The 19,256-nt window shown below is 34.9% G+C and overlaps 1 protein-coding gene across 4 annotated transcripts in view; it reads right to left on the bottom strand.

Moving 5' to 3' along the window:
- Window positions 1-19,256, bottom strand: part of LOC145249487 (phospholipid-transporting ATPase ID-like) — a 516,252-nt gene that overhangs the window by 389,917 nt on the left and 107,079 nt on the right. For all 4 annotated transcript variants that reach the window (XM_080111088.1, XM_080111082.1, XM_080111081.1 and 1 more), the window contains exon 2: window positions 3,840-3,905. The gene's annotated coding sequence lies outside the window, so the exon portion shown is untranslated. The remainder of the gene's footprint in view (window positions 1-3,839; window positions 3,906-19,256) is intronic.

The raw sequence follows: 19,256 nt of genomic DNA, 5'->3' as shown, positions 1-19,256 counted from the left end.
AGCAATGCGCATATTAGACGACAATGGACAGGGAGATAACTCTAAATAATTCAAACTTTTGCAAGACTTTGGGAAGTCAGTCTTAATATAGAGCATTGGAAAAAGTCAAATTCACTTTTAAATGATTTTCTTTATACGTAAACCTCCCAATAAACAAAATCAAATAGAAAAATCTGTATGTCGTGCATACATGTTATGGAAATAAAATATCGTACACCAAAAATCATGTAAATTGATCAAGCTTTATTTTTAAACTTGCAGGACCCATTAACCGGCATTGACCAATGGAACCTGCCCCCCCCCTCCTCCCAAAAAGAAAAGTAACCTACGATTGTTGTTGGTGGCCACTACCGCCCTTGAACAATGGCGGTCATGGCCGAAATGAAATAATCTGGTTTTCACTGGTGATTAGTGATGGTTTGGGGCGATAACATGCAGGTACTGTTTGAATTTAAAAAAAGCAATTAAGGGAATGTGTAAATCAGTATGAATTAATAAAATGACAAAAAATGGTTCATTAGAAATAAAAATGCAAAGTAAAACAAAAGTTTTAGAAGTTAGGGATTCTCACTGTATATGAAATGTTTAGATTGATTGAAATCAGTAGTAGCAGTCCTAGCTGTTTCCGTCTGTTGTTCAAGTCTTCCTCTTTTCAACTCTTCCACCAATAGTATTAACGTAAATTCCAGTTTCATGTTGTCTTTTTTTAATGTGTAAAAGAAAACGATTCCAACTTTTTTCACTTCACTTTCAGTACTGTCATATTAAGAAGGGCGTTTGGAATAGACATCCCAAACTACCCATGTTAAGAACAGCTTTCGAAATAGACACCACCAACCTCCCCATGTTAAGAATGGCGTTCAGAATAGACACTCCCAACATCCTTATGTAAAGAACTGCTTTCGGAGTAGCCAACCTATTTTTTAGTGGGGGGATAATTTCACCAAATTTAACTACGATAAGCATTGTCAGCATACCCACTCACAAATGCAAAATAAAATTGGAGGGTGGCAGTTTCGGTAGAAGAGAAGTAGATCTGTTTATCGCGCATGTGTACAAACCTGGCAGCCAATGAATTACAGTGCATAATACAGGTCCTTGTATCTCTAAAAGGACTCGTCTCCAAACTTGAATGAGATTTTCTTAATCAGCATAGTCGAAAGCATATAAAAGTTGTCCATTCTACAAAAAATTGTGGAGGTGAACCTAATGTACAAATTTACCTCCCATCTCACCCCCCAAAAAGTTAATGTGTGCATAATCTCGAGAAAAGAAATTAAGTTAATTGGTGGGGGGGGGGACAAAAAAAACGGGAAGTGTGCCTAAAACCAGACCACTGAATACAATATTTCAGCTAATCTTCAAAACTGCTTACTTATATATTTGGGCAATATATTAAGATATTTGTTGTTAATATAATTTTTTCAAACATATTTACGTTTTGTTTTTTTTTCCAAATATAGTTGTTGTTTTTAAATATACTTTATTTAAATATACGTTATTTCAACCTGTGCAATCTATCACGATCGTCGAAGTAAAAAGTAATGTTTCGGCAATGTGTAATAGTCAAAACTGTTAAACTATTTTCTGTTGCATATTCACATATTTGAAACTGCTAAAACTGTAAAAAAAATCTGACACATTCATTGTTTTCTTTTCATATTTCTGTAAGTAAATATATGCTAAAAATATCTAAACAGTTTGACAAAACATATAAGATATTAACTTATATAAACATTTTAAAATCGCATAGCGTTTCAAACTAAGATCAATTGATAAAAAAGTGTATGTATTTTTATTGTAAATAAAGTACATTCAAATATAAACTTAACTTCGTTTGAAAAAAATATAATTAATTACTGGAACGTACAATGTGGAATGTACAAAGCAAGCGAACGTGAGAGAGAGAGAGAGAGAGAGGAAATAAATGTTTGTTGTTTTTAAAAATTAAAAGCGAGCGAGAGAAAGAGAGAGAGAGAGACAGAGACAGATTTATTTTTCTGTAAGTAAATATGTTTCAAATATCTAAAGAGTTTTACAAAATATATAAGATATTAACTTATATAAAATACTTATTTGTAATGATATGCCATGTATTTTTATTATAAGGGTGATGTCTAAATAAAGTACATTAAAAAAAACTGTTTCAAAAAATATATAATTAATTACTGGAACAAATATTTGAATGGTACATTAGTGTTTGTTTTGCATGCAGATACCGTTAATCCAGAATATAGGAATGGTTAGAGCTCAGCCAATCAAAAGAAGTGGAAAAAGTCTGAGAATCTATTATTTTTTAATCTAAGAATGGAAAGATTATGTTACATGTATGAGTTTATGATCCAGTTACGAAGGGTGAAATCAAATATATATGTGCAGAATTCCTCCCAGTGATGACTAGAGGGAAAAATAGGAACTACTGCCTTTAAAGATGGTTGCGATTGTGGTGATGTCACTTCTAGGATGTAATGTAGGATTTTATAACGACTAAATGTGTCTAAAATGGCGTTTTAAAGTTACGTAAGATAGTGCCTAATAATCTAGACAATAAATTTGTATATAGTGTCTGCTGTTGCAAACCTACGATACTTTGGTCCAGAGTGGAAATTTATGCAATCAAAATATTATGTAGGAGAGGAGGTAAGAACACCAAATTTATGATTAAACTGCAAGTGATGATTTCGCAACATCATTTTTAAAAGTCTAAAGGAACAAGGGTGATAACTCAAATTAATTCAAACTTTTGCAAAATTTTTAGAAAGCCATTCTTAACATAAAAGGAGGAATATTGGAAAAACTAAGATTCACCATAAAATGATTTTCTTTGAAAATTTGATCTTCATAACCAAGTGTGCCTGCAACAGAGGTGCACATTTGAAGCATATCCTTGAATGGCGATAAAACAAAGAAATTCATGAGTGTTGTGGTGTAAGAGGGGGAGTAAGATATGGAGGGTGGAGAGAAAGAGAGTCAAGTAGTGTTTATATTGTTCTTGTCATGTTCTTTTATAAGATTGAAAATGCATGCATTGAATTACCATGATATTGAGAAATATGGAGACAGTGGGAGGAATATAAGAGCTGTAGTAGGAGGAATGGGAGAGAGAAAGAAAGAAAGACAGACAGACAGAATGGGAGAGAGAGAGAGACAAAGACAGAATGGGAGGAAGAAAGAGAGAGACAAAGACAGAATGGGAGGAAGAAAGAGAGAGACAAAGACAGAATGGGAGGGAGAGAGAGAGAGAGACAAAGACAGAATGGGAGGGAGAGAGAGAGAGAGACAAAGACAGAATGGGAGGGAGAGAGAGAGACAAAGACAGAATGGGAGGGAGAGAGAGAGAGAGAGAGAGAGAGACAAAGACAGAATGGGAAGGAGAGAGAGAGAGACAAAGACAATGGGAGGGGGAGAGAGAGACAAAGACAATGGGAGGGGGAGAGAGAGACAAAGACAATGGGAGGGGGAGAGAGAGAGACAAAGACAATGGGAGAGAGAGAGAGACAGAATGGGAGAGAAAGAGAGAGGAAGACAGAATGGGAGAGAGAGACAGAATGGGAGGGGGGAGAAAGAGAGAGACAAAGGCAGAATGGGAGGGGGAGAGAGAGAGAGAGAGAGAGAGAGAGAGAGAGAGAGAGAGAGAAAGAATGGGAGGGTGGGAGAGAGAGAGGGGGAGAAAAAGACAGAATGGGAGGGAGAGACAAAGACAGAATAGGAGGGAGGGAGAGAGAGAGAAAATGGTAGAGAGAGAAACCATGTAAATTCCAAACACTTTTTTCTCATGGCATGCAATCGATCGTTAAATGGGGAGGAAAATTTTTCAAAGGAAAAAGGAAACTACTTACAGTCATTATTTACTGTTCTAAGGGAGGTAATCCGTAGATGTTAATAAATCCATAAACACGTGTATCCTAGAAAAAATATACAAAAACAAGTTAGTTTATCATTTTACATGCATCAAAAATTGTGCAAATATTCTATATGGGTCAATAAGATGTGTAAATGCTTTTTGTGTGGAGAGTCTATAGGGAAGCAAGGGTGGTGTAGTCACAAACCGTACCTCTTTTGAAAATTGAATGGACATTATTTGAAATCACTTGCAAGGAGGAGTCTTCAGTGGCTAAATAGACTGGTGCTTTGTTTCGTTGTAAACATGTTTAGTGGGTTGGGTTGCGATAGACTTGCTGCAAGTGAGTAATATATACATTAGGGACTGCCAAAATTCACCACAGAATTACCCCACCCTATATGTAAAACGATTTAACTTTATTATAAATTAATATTATCAGTATAACTTTTGTACCATTTAAAAGAAGGGCAAAATAAACCAGTAATCATTTAAAAAAATTTTTTTCATCGAACGAAAATAATGAAATTGCGAGACGAAAATCGTGTTTACATAATTGGCGCTTTAAAATAATGTTCCCATGTAGTAGACATTCCGAACGTGAAAACATACCCGTGTTTAATAAATCTAGCAAAAATCAACTAATGATCAGATTTTCGTGAAATTTTCAATACTTATCCATTTTAGAATAGAATTACATATAAAATGCAGTTTTCGTAAAATATACGAGGGGAAATATTTTTTTTTTAGTGTGTGCCCCCCTCCTCCTATTTATTTTTTCGACATTCGAACAAAATATGTTTAAATCTATCGAAATTTCTATTTATTATGAAACATAAGAGTTCAAATAAGAAAAAAAAATTTTTTTTGAATTTAAATGCACATGTTGAACAAAAATTTACCTTGAAGTTGCAATTAAAAAATTGATATAAACTTATCAAGTATTTTTTAAATATCGTTTTTTCAAATTAATATATACTATAATCAGTTGAATTGCCAAGAAAAAGAAACTTCGTAAACATTAATTTTTAAAAGATTAAAACGATTAAAATTCCATTATTTCAAAATGTTCCGTTACAACATAGATTTTTAATTGTGTTTAAATTTATTTTTTTTTTAAATATTAAGTTTTTACATAAACATGGCTCTTGTCAGTTATTTTATCGCCAGATTAAAACCAATTTGAAAATATTATTGCACAAATATTAAGCATTTTGTAGCCCCCCCCTCATATTTTGTTTGTCTCTTTTTACCGAACAAAATATGGAACCCCGTAGGTAACCAAATGAACATCCAGTAAAACCGTATTTCATATTTAATATACAAATGTTTATAATATTATTAATCATTAAACTGTGTAAAACTTAAAACCTAACAAAATTATAACAAAGATTAATTATTAATTGTAGTTCGAAGAATATAAACAAAGGTTTTAAAAAATCATTAAGTCGTTTCTGCTTTTCCATAGTTCGTATAGTTAACACAAATCTGACGTCACGGAAACATGCGCCCATGCGGTCCATTTTTTTTTTTTAATCGTTTGGTAGACCCTAATATACATAAGAAAAGAGTAACCAGCCATAAAATAGGAAATATCTCTGATTTGGGGTGGACCATCCAGAATGCGATTTGTCTACTTGGGAAAAAAAAAAAAAAAAAAAGAAAAAAACGTATTGAGTCTACGCGGTTTTCTGTTATGGTTATGATGAATTTTTGTTTCGTTCAAAAATAGAAATGGTCTACGAGATAAAAGATCCCCCTCTCTGTGACAGTAGGATATTTATGTTTATAGATTGGCTACTGGTTATCTCAAGTAACCTTTTAAACTGGGATTATCATGGAATACCTATACGTTTTAGTTTCATCTTGTCCAGAAAAGAGAGAAAGAAATAAGAATCAAGTCAAATAAGACAAAAAAATAATTTAAAAAAAAAAATAATAATAAGGGGTTAAGAATACTGCAATTTATGAGAAATCAGATTTTTCTTATTTAAAATAAAAATAAAAAGCAGATTTTGATCCTAAAGCAGAGAACTCACGCGTGCCAGGGCGAAGTTTAAAATAGAGTTGACTTTAAAAGAGGATAGATTTTATGAAACGGGTTTTAAAATGACTACAATTATTAATGCTTACGCGGTCAATTATATAACAGACCAACATTGTCTGTGAAGAGAACAGATGAAGTATGTTAGGACAAAAGGCAACAATGAATAATGAGACACTGTTCTTGAACAAAGCATCTTTGACAAAAAAAAAAAAAAAGTATTTTTAAACCAAAACAAAAAGAACACACATTTTAACAGGTTTAATAAACTATGAAAAAAAAAAAAATATTTAAAAAAAAAAAAAAATTCCACAATGAAACCAGACGTGATAAAAAAAAATGTATTAATGGATGGATCACCACTTAGCAAGACCAAAGGCCATTCAAGGATAAGGATTAATTGAATACTTGTCAATTAAAACATGATAATTATGAGAAAATTGAGAATGTTTGCTGGGATGAATAAAGTTTGAATATTTCTGGGGACGGTTCATGACAAGAAGTTTTTGATCTTAAATCTGAAGACGACCCTTTTGTAACCTGCAGGAAAGCAATCCCATAGTAACGTGTTCCATGCAAATAATCTTTGTCAATGAAAATTCCATCTGATTTTAGGCACACAGAGGAAGAAACGAAAGTGTTTTTTCTTTGTGGTAGAAAGAGTTCTTGCTGTAAATGTCTAGCGAAAAGAAACTGCGTTTCTGTTTAAATTCGACTTGTGCACTTATGTGTACAGTGTTAAGAGAAACATTTTCACACCCTTCATATATATCAATTAAGCAGACACCCCTTCCCACACCCAATCCTTAGCAGACGGAGTCAAAATGAGGCTGGCCGAGCGACCTAGATTTCTACACCCACGCAATGACCTTCAACTGTCGCCAACAAGAAAAACGCGGGAGAATCAAAGCAGTTCGACGAAGGCGGTGGACACGGAAACATGTGTGGGGACATTCTGCTCGAAAAATGGAAACACCGCGGTTGATTCGCATGGTGAAAAAAAAAGAAAGAAAAACATCTCGTCGACTCGTATCGTGCCACAAAGGAACAATGTATACCCACCTTGGCACTAATCGATTGGAATTCACGCCGTGCTGATAAGGAATAACATATATCCACCTTAGCATAAATGGATTGGAATCTACGAGAATCGATCCTTCAAACCAGCACCTCATAAAAGGGAAAGAAGCTTCGGGTGAATTGAACGTCGACTCAACAAAAGAAGTTAAGTAACTCTTTCTAAATTGTTTTTGCTCGATCAATTATGTGAACTGTTGAATGCCCCATGAAAAGAAGAAAGAAAAAGAAAAATGGGGAAAAGAAAAGCAACCCTCGAACTAAGGTTTTTTTTCCTAAATGCTGAATCCCCCCCCCTGTTAATCGGCCCATAAGTAACATATCATTGAGTATAAAAAAAAGGAAAAAGAAAAAGAAAAAAATGGGGAAAAGAAAAGCAACCCTCGAACTAAGGTTTTTTCCTAAATGCTGAATCCCCCCCCCTGTTAATCGGCCCATAAGTAACATATCATTGACTATAAAAAAAAGGAAAAAGAAAAAGAAAAAAATGGGGAAAAGAAAAGCAACCCTCGAACTAAGGTTTTTTCCTAAATGCTGAATCCCCTCCCCCCCCCTGTTGATCGGCCCATAAGTAACATATCATTGACTATAAAAAAAGAAAAAAAGGAAGAAGAAAAAAAAAGGGGGAAAGAAAAGAAAATAAAAAAATAGAGGAAAGAGGGAAAAACTATCTCTATATCTTGAGACTTTCAGTGTGACCCCCCCCTCTCTGAGTATCACTCATATCTCGTTGATTCTCATCGAAGAGAACAAAAAGAACCTTCCTAAGACAATCGAAATATCACTCACCCCCCCTCTCCTTGTCCCAAATCATTGTCTGCATGTATATATTCTTTTATTCTTTTTTTTTTTCATGTTATTTCAGTTATGATTTCAGTTGCATGTTCTGTTTTCGTAGTTACATTTTACCCGGTTCAATTTGTTTAAATAAATTGTTGATTTAATAACTCTCATACCCGTGTCGACTTGTGTCTCTTTTGTTTGCCTTACATTGCCGCCCGTGAATGCCTCGAGTATATTCCACGACGATTCTGGTCTGAACCTGGACACTGTACCATAGAGACCGCATAATTTGCAGTCGGTACCCGTCAAACTTTTCTTTTTCTTAAAACGCGTGCCCGGCCTTGGGATTTTCTCTGAGAACTCCAACCTTGGTACCGTACAGGGAGGTTCTCGTCAAGAAACAGGCTCGTGGTACCGTTACAACAGTGTGCTTGAGATTAGAAAGTGGATCTTGGATTTACTTTCAGAAGCTTCACGATTCTCACTTTATTATTTTGTCCTTTAGTCCTCACATTCTAGGAGCGATGTTTCTGACAAAGAAGGAAGAATTGCTGTTTTGTCGGTCAGAATCTATTCAGTCTAACACTTATCACTGGCAAGTTTTGTACATTGAAGTAATTTTTTTGTTTTTAGCTTCCTACATCAAATAGTTTCATACTTTGTCTGGAGTAATTCTCATATAAAAAATATATCTAGCAAGGAGAAAATCCTTTTCTATTTAAATTCAGGATTTGATTTTAAAAACCTAATTTCAATTAACAAACTTGGAAGTTCGGGTTATATTCTAGTTAATAGAATCTAAATATTAATTTACTTGTCCATACGTCCAGTGTCACAAAAAAAAAAAAAAATCATCGCAAATATTGAGAAACGAATTACCTCCCTTTATAGTCGATCTTTATCAGTTAAAAAATCATTAAAACCATTTCTTCTCCAAAAATTAAAATAAAAAAACAAAAAAAACCATGGCCGTTTGTTCCTACTTACAACGCCTCCCCACGGGAAGAGACTAAGTTATTTTTTTTTTTACAGTTTCTTTTTAAAATTAAAAAATTGTGCAAGTGAATCGACATCTGTTCTTTTATAATTTATATAAAAAATTATTCAGAAAAAAATAAAACAATTGTGTTGTGGGTTAAATTTTCATTGAAAAAAATTTTTTTTTTAAATCAATTCTTTTCAGCTTTAAAAAGTTAAAAAAGAATTTGCTAAAAAGTTGTTTTAAATTCGTTGTTATTTGTTTTTATTTTGTGTGTTTAGAAAATTTTCAACTACCGTGGAATATCCACGGGTTCTGCTAGTTTATTTTAATAAGATGATTTTGACTTAAATTTAAAATATTTTTTAATTTACTCAGGAGTCAACACTTATCAAGACTAAAAGCAACTAGAGGATAAGAGTAAATCACTTATTAAAATGGGTTATTAAATTTAGATTTGAAGTGGACCATGTTGTAAACTTCATGGAAGCAATCTTGTGGCAACGTGTTCCATAGATGAAACGTTATATTGTGATGAAGTTTAAATAAAAGTGAGAAAGGGAAACACAATCACATACAGAGAGAAATGTACAAACAGACAGACTCTTACAGACACAGATTCAAACATAATACAGAGGAAAAGAAACATTCATTTAGTAGTCGCACTGTATAAATTATTTTCAAATAAAATTTCCACATTAAAATCTAGTTTCTGATCTTTTTCATCAATGCTCAGTATTGTACACAAATTTAATCATTGAATCTCTATGGAAATTAAATTTGTGATTAAAAATTAGCATATGTGAACATAAGAGGGAGGGGATCCTTCTGCCGCTCCGGGGGATATCTCACTGCTGATACAATTCTCTATCTGTGTGGAAGCCAAGTGCGTCCAGGGGTGGAGTGCTGCTGCCACATCTGGGCTGGGGCTGCTAAAAACAGCCTATCCTGCCTTGACAGAGTACAAAATAGACTTTGTGGCTTAGTGGGGGATGCCTTTTTCTCTTCCCTGCAACCTCTCTCCCACACAAGAGACGTTGCGAGCCTGTCTTTGTTTTATCGTTACTTCCATGGCAAGTGCTCGTTCGAGCTCCAATCTGCACCCCCCTCGCCACTTTTTCACAACACCCGTCTAGCTGAAACCACTGAATAATTACTCCACTCTTTATCTGTGCCTAAATCAAGACGTAGATTCCATGAACAAAGCTTCTTTCTTAGAAGTGCACGCCTGTGGAACTCTCTTCCGTTTGCCTGTTTCCCACCTGACTACAACTTGGATGTGTTCAAGTTCAACATAAACAAATTCCTTATGAATCGCCCCCTTAAGACACTTTATCAAATCTCCAATACTAACGATTGCTACGATACTGTCCTGTTGATTACTGTACATGCAATAATCCTTATCCCCATGTGGCTTCCTGGCCTTAATAAGTGGTGACCTCCATGTAAAAAAAAAAATAAATAAATAAATAAATAAAAAAAATAAAGTGTTTCTGGCATTACCTAGTTTTCTGGATCTGTTTTATATTGTCTTGTTTAGAGGCACTGGGTTTCGCAAATGTAGATATTGTTAAAGTTGCTACACAAAATCGTGTATACATCCGCTGGTGGTGTGGGATGATGCCAGTGTTTATTGAAAATATTTTTAGTTATAAGTGAAGAGAACTATACACTCCTAAAACCATATTTAGTTTAGTCAGTATAAAAGCAGTTGCTGTGTGATGGCTCTGGGAAGAGAGAAAAAGGATTTAGGTTTTAGTTTTTTTTTTTTTTGTTATCGAAGATACAGATCACTTTCTTCTAGAATTAAATATTTTGGATATTTTAGAGTTTTAAAGGAGGATTATATAAAATTTATCCAATAAATAGTTTATGGAAATTAAATTTGTGGTCAAAATTTCTCATATGCGAACATAAGGTGTTTCTGGCATATATATGTATAAATATTGTTAAAGTTGCTACACAGCATAGTGTACATGTCTGCTTGTGTTTAGGGGATGGTGTCAGCATCCGTTGAAAATGTTTTTATGAACAAAGAAAAATTGTACAGTCCTAAAATCATATTTGGTTAGGTTAGTATAAAAGTGGTTGCTGTGTGTTTGTGGGCAAAGTGATGGCTCTGGGAGGAGAGGAAAAGGTTTTAGCTTTAATGATGTTTAAGATACAGATCGCTTTCTTCTAAAATTAAATATTTTGGATATTTAAGAGATTTTAACGAGGATTCTATCATGATAAATTCATCTGATGGATATTGGGACAGAGGTATGAATTATGAGGGCTCTAACGAACCAAACATCTCATAGAATCGAGCCTCATCTCATAATCTACCTCAGTCAGGGTGTTACCAAGAGAGTAGGAGCCATTTTTGAAATGGCCTTTTCCCTGTTGATTGAGGAATGACTGGTATCTTGAGCAGTTCTAGGAGGTCCACTCTCCCAGGCCAATGTCCTTCATCTTTCAGGTTGGGTAAATTTATTACTTACTGCCTGAAGCATTTCTATCGGGGAATGCTGACAAGGCTGCCCAGTCAATTTTTTAATAGACCACAGGATTCCAGTGTTGGTTTGACTCTCCCTCACCTTCTGGCCTTGTGTCACATCTTCGGAGAGAAGAAAGTAAATAACACATCTAAAAAAAAAGTCACTCATGCTTGCAAATAAGGACAAAAGTGGTTTCAGTAAAATCATAGAAGACCTCATTTTTCTGCAGTCTCCAACGACAGCTTTCTTTTTTCTTTTTTCTTTTTTTTTTTTTTTAAATAGAAAATGAAGTAAAATTAAAAACCATGAATTATACAAGTAATCCTTACAAACACATAAGTGAAGTGAGGGGTGAGGGGTTAGGGTTAGGCAGGTCTGCCTCTGTGAATGCTTGTACCCATTAGAAATGGATGGGTTGGTGGGTCCGGGTTGGTTCAAGGATGGCAGAAGCAATTAATTACAGGAAAGTATATTTAAATATTCGCTTTCATAATTATTTGCTGTGGGAGTGACGTCCCCCTCCTTCCTTCTGCTAAACTTAAATGCCTCTTTAGATATCTGATATACAAACATTCAATTTTTGTCATGTGAGCTTTGCTCGGACAAACCCACAACTCCTCCATTTTAGAAGGCCACTTTATGTTTTGCCTTTTTTGTTTACAGTTTTCTGTTAAATGAAGAATTTGCAGAGAGAAAAAAAAATATTTTGAAATTAATTGGATCAGTACTCCGCAGACAAGCTCGCTGGTTTGCAAAAAAAAAAATAAATAAATAAAAAAAAATTATGATGATGACGACGACTGAGAAACGGCAAAAGTCGTTTGGTTGGTTGTTTTTCGGCATATCAACCCTTTTCAGGTTATTTAATGCCGAATCCAGTGATTTTGAAAAAAATATTTTTAACAGAGCATATTTGTTTGTTTTTCTTTTAAGTCGGTTTCTATTTAACTCATAGTTGGGACCCTAACAGGTACTACCACTCCAGGTCAGAGTGGACCTGGGAGCAATGGCAACTAAAGGATGGCTCCATACTCCCCAAAGCTCGCAAGCTGGGGCCTCACCATTGGATATAGTTTAAGGTCATATCTAGATATCTATCTAGACGTTAGAAACACACGCCCAAATAGGCATAGAATTGTCTCGCATGATGATTAAAAAAAAATGGGATATAGCTTAAGGTCATATCCAGGATCCAACAGTCGTTTGGTTCTTCCACGTAAGTATATTAGTCGCAGATACGTTATTAATAATCAATCTGGCAGAGACCAGGCCCATGTGTAGTTATTTATCTCCTCCCCCTCTCAAAGTGGGATGATGTGACACAAAGGTTGGAAACTCAGATTTGAAGAGCCCGTTCCATAGAGTAAGAGCATTCTGGGCTGTAAAAAATGCCTAGGCAGCCCTGTCAGCATTTCCCCAGTAGGAGCGCCTCAGGCAGCTAGCCTGAAACTAACCCCTTCTCAAAAGAGAGAAAGCAAAGTCTGAGAGTGTGCATCTCCTGGAACTACACAGGACCTCAATCAACAAGGGACAAACCATCTCAACAATGGCCAAGACTGTAGGTTTTAGCGCCAAGAGAAAAAAACCCTGGCTGACGAGCCATTGTGAATGTGGTGGCTTTCTTCTGTCAAGACTTTCGTGGGTAGTTGGTTCAGCTTTAGGAGAATCACCTTCTCAGGCTTGGCCTTATCGAATTGAGAAGGAGTTCGCAATGAACTAATTGCCGGAGGTGCTCTCACAGAGAAATATCAATAGGGCTTCAAGCAATTTTTAATATGTCACAATGAACCATCTTGAGCACGGATTTATTTTTACTTTTTGGATTTATGTCACATCCACCCATGGTGGGAGGAAAGTAAATAACAGGAAATTACAAGTGACGTGAGCAGAAGTAATAAAAAAGTGACGTTAGTGGGGGAAGTAGAGGATTCTCATGTATATATGTTAGAGTTACTTATATGGGGAGGGTATGTTTAGGTAGATCGAAATAAAGTAAAGAATAAATATGATGTATAAAAGTGAAACTTGGTCAGTGAGAGTTGAGGACATGCGTTGCATGGAGAGAAATATTAGAATGATATAATGGATGTGTAATGCAAGTCTTAAAGTAAAGTTTAGATTTGATGACTTCAAAAAAAGATTAAATCTAGACAATATAGAAAAATGCGTGTAGAACAGTAGACTTTGATGGTATGGTCACATTGAAAGAACGGATGAGAGTTCTTGGGTTAGTAGATGTAGAACAATTGAGGTAGCAGGGTTAGTTGAGAGAGGTAAGCCAAGGAAAACATGGAAGGAAATGATCATGACGAACTTCAGATGGATAAATAAAGACCTGGCCAGAGATAGGTTAGTTTGGAAATCAATTTCTAGAAGCTGTCAAACACATGTCATTATGCAAGAAATTTGGTTTCTCGTCTTTGTTCAATAGCATATCAACCACTTAATGCCGAATTCAATAATATTGGAAAAGGGTTTTATGCTTCAAGTTCTTTATATCTCCAAATATTTATTCATGATGTTTAGTTGCTGTTGTTATATATATATATATATATATATATATATATATATATATATATATAGATATGTTTGACTTTGCAAAGGAAAAGGAAAAAAGAAAAATAATAATATCAATGTTTGCTCCATTTTTGGCTAGGGTGCCAGTATCTTCAGACTGCCTGATGCCCTTACAGATATTACCACTCTGGGCTAAAGTGGACCTGTAAACAACGAGAAGTAATGGCAGCACTTGTGCAGTATTTGGGCGGCCGCCATTAGTAAAGGGCGATAACTGCAATTTTTTTTGGTCAAATAACACGGAAAATAAGTAACAAACAAGAAATTTTCTGAACAGAAAAATATTTGAAAACCAAAACGTTTATTGTATAAAAATGTATCAATATATAAATCTATATATCTATAAAAGTGAACGTGTCTGTGTACATTTCCCTACGCAATAACTGTCAATTTTAAGTCTACAAACTCGAAATTTGAAATATACAGGATACTGAGATTTGGGAAAATCTTTGTGATCGGTTTTTGGCCAGAAATTTGGCTGTTAAGGGGTCAAAGTTCAACGATTTGACCTTTGAGAACTCTACCAAACTCCTCCGCCAATTTTGTGTATAAAAAATTGAAATTTTAGATATAGGTTCCTTGGACATGGATCTAACTTAATAACTTGATTTGAGCCCAAAACAATAAATGTTAAGGGGTCATAATAGGGGTCAAAGTTAAAAAAATATCGACTTCTGCGGTCTCTACCAAATTACTCAGACAATTTCTGGTCTAAACATTTGAAATTTTTCATAAAGGGTATTCAGAGATAAGGCAAGCTTTTTAATCAGTTTAGGTCGAAAATTTTTAGTTACCAATATATAAATGTATGTATGTATGTATGCATGTCTGTCTAAAACTTTCGACAGAGGTGACGGATTTTACCAAGATCAGTATCGTTTTGAAGTTCGACCTTTCAGACAACAAATATTGAAAATTTGGCTAAAAACATTAATATCTTCACCTTCAACTGGGCACTTTTCTACGGGGGGGGTCGCTTTTTCGCCGATATTTTTGAAAGTCATCCTATTCTTTCGATTGGCTAGCCTTAATTTAAACATAAGTCACTTCCGGTTTGGCGGTGGTCGTAACAGCAAACACGTCAGGTATTTTTTCCCATACTTTTCCTCCTTCGCAGTACGGGTTCGAGCTTGCCTTCCTACTACCAATTTTTTTTTTTTTTTTTTTTTTTTGCTCAACATACAAACACCCGGGCAACGCTGGGCTTAAATGCTAGTTGTAAAAAAAAAAAAAAAAAGATGTATTTAAAAGTCTCCATAAAAAAATATAATTTTAATAAAACAATTTTGTAATGAAAGCAACATTGGATTTTTATAAAATAGATTTTTTTTTTTTCTAACAAATAATTTTAACGAAACATTTTTTGAATTAAAGCAACATTGAAGGGCCAACAACAAATTAATAATTTAAATGAAATTCCCCAAAAAGTATGTTATCGCCCCCTGTTCTTTGACCGAAAAGCGTCACCTGGAGACAGTTTAGTGAAATGCATCTAAAAACATGCTAGCCGCCCGCATAATGCAGAAGTACTGTAATGGCAACTTTACATTCTCCCACAGCCCCCCACCACAGGATGTCTTAAGATCATAGCCAGGACCAGTATGCAAGATTAAGAAAATGATTTTTTTTTTTTCGTTTTTTTTATACACACAAGATCTAGGTGAGGGGGGGAGGGGTCTAACAAAACAAAGCAAAAAGGGAAGGAGGAGGGGGTATCAATATCAACTCAGAATTATTTCATTGATTGATCAACGTTAACAGCAATAGTCGAGATCTGTAAAATATAACATTTATATCACACACCCCTGCCATCCCTCGCCCCCTATATTTCCACCCTAGAGATTAACACCATTTGCTACATCTGAAGTACCAAATAAAGCATCTGTTCCCCACCCACAACATCACACCAACCTGGATACACTCGGAGGAATGGAATCAGATACCCAATTTCTGCAAAGTCTTACACAGGCACCAAGTAGCAGAAAAGAAAACTCCCACTCATCTCCTTCAGAGGTTTCTGGTCTCCGATGCCTTTACCGAAATTTTAGAAACTGGGACAACTCAGAGTTAATTAGCACAGAAAAAACACACACACACACACACACACACACACACACACACACACACACACACACACACACACACACACACACACACACGAAATGAAAAATGAGGAATACAAGTTATATATACCTTTATTATATAATCAGAACAATAAGGAAAAGTAAAGGGGAAAATTAAGAAAAAAAAAAAAGAAATATCTTTAGGCCATGTGATTTCGAAGCTAAAATGCTTCTCATCAGAAAAAGTAAAAATAATTAAGAAATATTAAAAGTAGGTACAATACATAAGAGTAAATACGAAGGGTAGTATATATGTAAATAATAGTAAAAAAACGAAAAAATGAGCTATTATGAAATAATGGGGATCATTAAAGAAAGGCCAATAATCACACACACACTAGCAGGCTGCCTGGTCATAAAATATGCGTAAAAATGATATTTTAATTTATGCATATTTCGTATTTATTATTATATGCTACCCAGTATATAGTAGCGATTTCAAAAGTTTAAAAAAAGAATGACTTTTGTGCCATCAGCTAGAATTGGAACCAAAGCATTTAGCATTATTTATTTATTGTTTTTTACATGGTAGTCACTACTTATCAAGGCCCGGAAGCCACTCGGGGATAAGGGTTATTGCGTGTACAGTAATCAATAGGATAGTATCGTAGTAATCGTTAGTATTGGAGATTTGATAAAGTGTCTTACTTAAGGGGGGGGCGGTTCATCAGGAATTTGTTTATGTTGGACTTGAAGACATCCAAGTTGTAGTCAGGTGGGAAACAGGCAAACGGAAGAGAGTTCCACAGGCGTGCACTTCTAAGAAAGAAGCTTTGTTCATGGAATATACGTTTTGATTTAGGCACAGATAAAGAGTGAGGAAAATTACTGACAGTGGTTTCAGCCAGACGGGTGTTTATCGTGAAAGATTGGCGAGGGGTGACCAGAGATTGGAGCTCAGACGAGCACTTGCCATGGCAGTAATGATAAAACAAAGACAGGGTTTCACTATTCACTACTATATAAGCTAAGGCCACTTGCATATCAAAACTTTACAAATTAACTGACTTAAATATATAAATGTATATTTGCGCATGCGTGAAGGATACCCATTAGTTCAGGGTTCGCCTGCCAAGTTCTAATGTTTCAATTTTGACCTCTTAGCAGTTCGCCACCCTCCGGTTAAAAAACAAATTGAATTTGTTTCATCTGTACAAGAGTCTATTACATCCTAAGATGGAGTGCCGTTTCCAAATCTGGCCAGGAGCTGCTCGGAGCACCCTATCCTGTCTGTACAGAGTTCAAAACCAACTTCATAATCTAGTAGGCGATGCCATTTTCTCTGTCTTGCAACTTCTTTCCCACAGAAGAGACGTTACGAGCCTGTCTCTGCTCTATCGCTATTTTCAATGCAAGTATTCAACTGAGCTCCAATCTATGGTCTTCCCTCACCAATCTTTCACAAAAAAAAAAACTCATAACCAAAGTCATTATCAATAAACTCCTCCACTATTGGTGCCTAAACCTAAACCAGGATTCAATGAACAAAGCTTCTTTCCTAGAACTGCTCGCCTGTGGAACTGTTTTGCTGGTCTGCTTTCCAGCTGACTACAATATTGTCGTCTTCAAGTCTAATGTAAACAAGTTCTTGCTGAACTGTCCTCATAAATAATCTAATCATACAAAATTTCCACTACAAACGATCATTACGCAATTGTCCCAATGATTACAGTACACACATAACCCTTATTCTCGAGTGGCCTCCGGGCCTTGATATGTGATAACCCCTTCATAAAAAATGTCTGAATAGTCCATTGATCAAGTTTCAAGTCTGTACACTAAAAATTGACAGAGTAGCTTGGTAGAGACCATTTCACACACAGATAAAATATTAAACACAAACATGATCATGATTCGTTGGTTTACAGCCACTACAACTCTCTATTCTACATTGATTTCATCCGAAAATTCATAAATTGTACATGATGAAAAAATAATATCTTCATCTATATATATAAAAGCGAAAATGAGTATGTATGTATGTATGTTCGCTTTTTCTCTATGTCTACAGAAAGCTTTTTTCGCCGTGATTCTTGGTTGGCTCGCTCCTTAAAACTTTTTATATGCTGTCTAAATAATAATATCTACGACTAAGGAACTCGGGTCGCGGCTATCTTTAATTTACCCGACTTTTACAAGCTATCTTCGAGATATTTTTTGATCGCCACATAGCGGGGAAAACAGAAACTGGCTTCCAGCACAAAACTAGGTCAAACATCACGCGACTTAATGTTCTCGCACCTGCTAATTTCGCTTTACAAACGTCAACTTAACACTTATCAATTCATCTATTCTCGTGGTCGAGATGGTTAGGTCACAGGTTTTTTTTTTCCATTTCCTTTCCACCTCTGCGTCAAAGGTTTGGGGTTCATGCCTACCTTTCTACTAAAACTTTGTTTTTTCTTTTACACTTCCAAACACCCGGCCAACGTTTTTTTTTATTTTTTGTTTTTTTTTTTAAACAGGGTTGTTTTGATCGATCCCCCCCCCCAACACACACCTCCAAACACCAGGACAACGCCGGGTGCCCCCCGCTAGTAGATAACTAAAATTAATAATCCCTCTAATTCTCTATTATTATTGTTGTTGAAATATTGTTTGTGGTGTATATCGACAACTATGGAAATTAGATGGTCACACTGCAAAAAAGAGAGTCACTATTTTTTTAATGCTTACAGAAATATTAATGAGTGGTTGAATCAGAAGATGGTGTTTGAAATAGCTGAAAGTTGATTGAGTTTTTTTTTCAGTTAATCGCAAATTACGGCTAATTAGAACAATTAAAATGAATATTTTTCAAACATAACTCAATCTAAGGTGTATTTTATCATTTAGTAATTTGCGTTTCTGAAGTATATAGGAAAAATGTCTTGGTGCAACAGACGTTTATTAACTTAGTATAATAATGTATGTGTGTGAGATTTTATATATATATATATATATATATATATATATATATATATATAGTGTGTGTGTGTGTGAGGGTGTCTTGGAAGTTTCTTTAAAATCTTTAAACTATTAAAAAAAATGTTTTACTGTTTTTTTTGGGGGGGAACATTATTTTGTAAATAAGTCAATCAATCTCCCATATCGCTGAATAGTTTTACTTACATGAACAAACAATAGTACCAATGTTCTAAAAGGGATCATCAGTTGTTTACCATGTTACACTGTTTCAGGGATTTAAACACAAAACAGTATATTAAATTATATACATATACATATCTGTAGAAATATATTTTTCTTATCATATATATCAATCTTTATTTAAGAAGCTCAATGTAATTACAGAGCAATATAGAGAATAAATGACAAATAAAAAATTCAATATGGCGTAACAGCAAATATAAAG

The sequence above is a fragment of the Euprymna scolopes genome, chromosome 28 (assembly GCF_053919585.1).
Source record: "Euprymna scolopes isolate OS-2025 chromosome 28, ASM5391958v1, whole genome shotgun sequence".
NCBI lineage: Eukaryota > Metazoa > Mollusca > Cephalopoda > Sepiida > Sepiolidae > Euprymna > Euprymna scolopes.
This window is presented reverse-complemented; position numbering and strand designations above follow the sequence as displayed.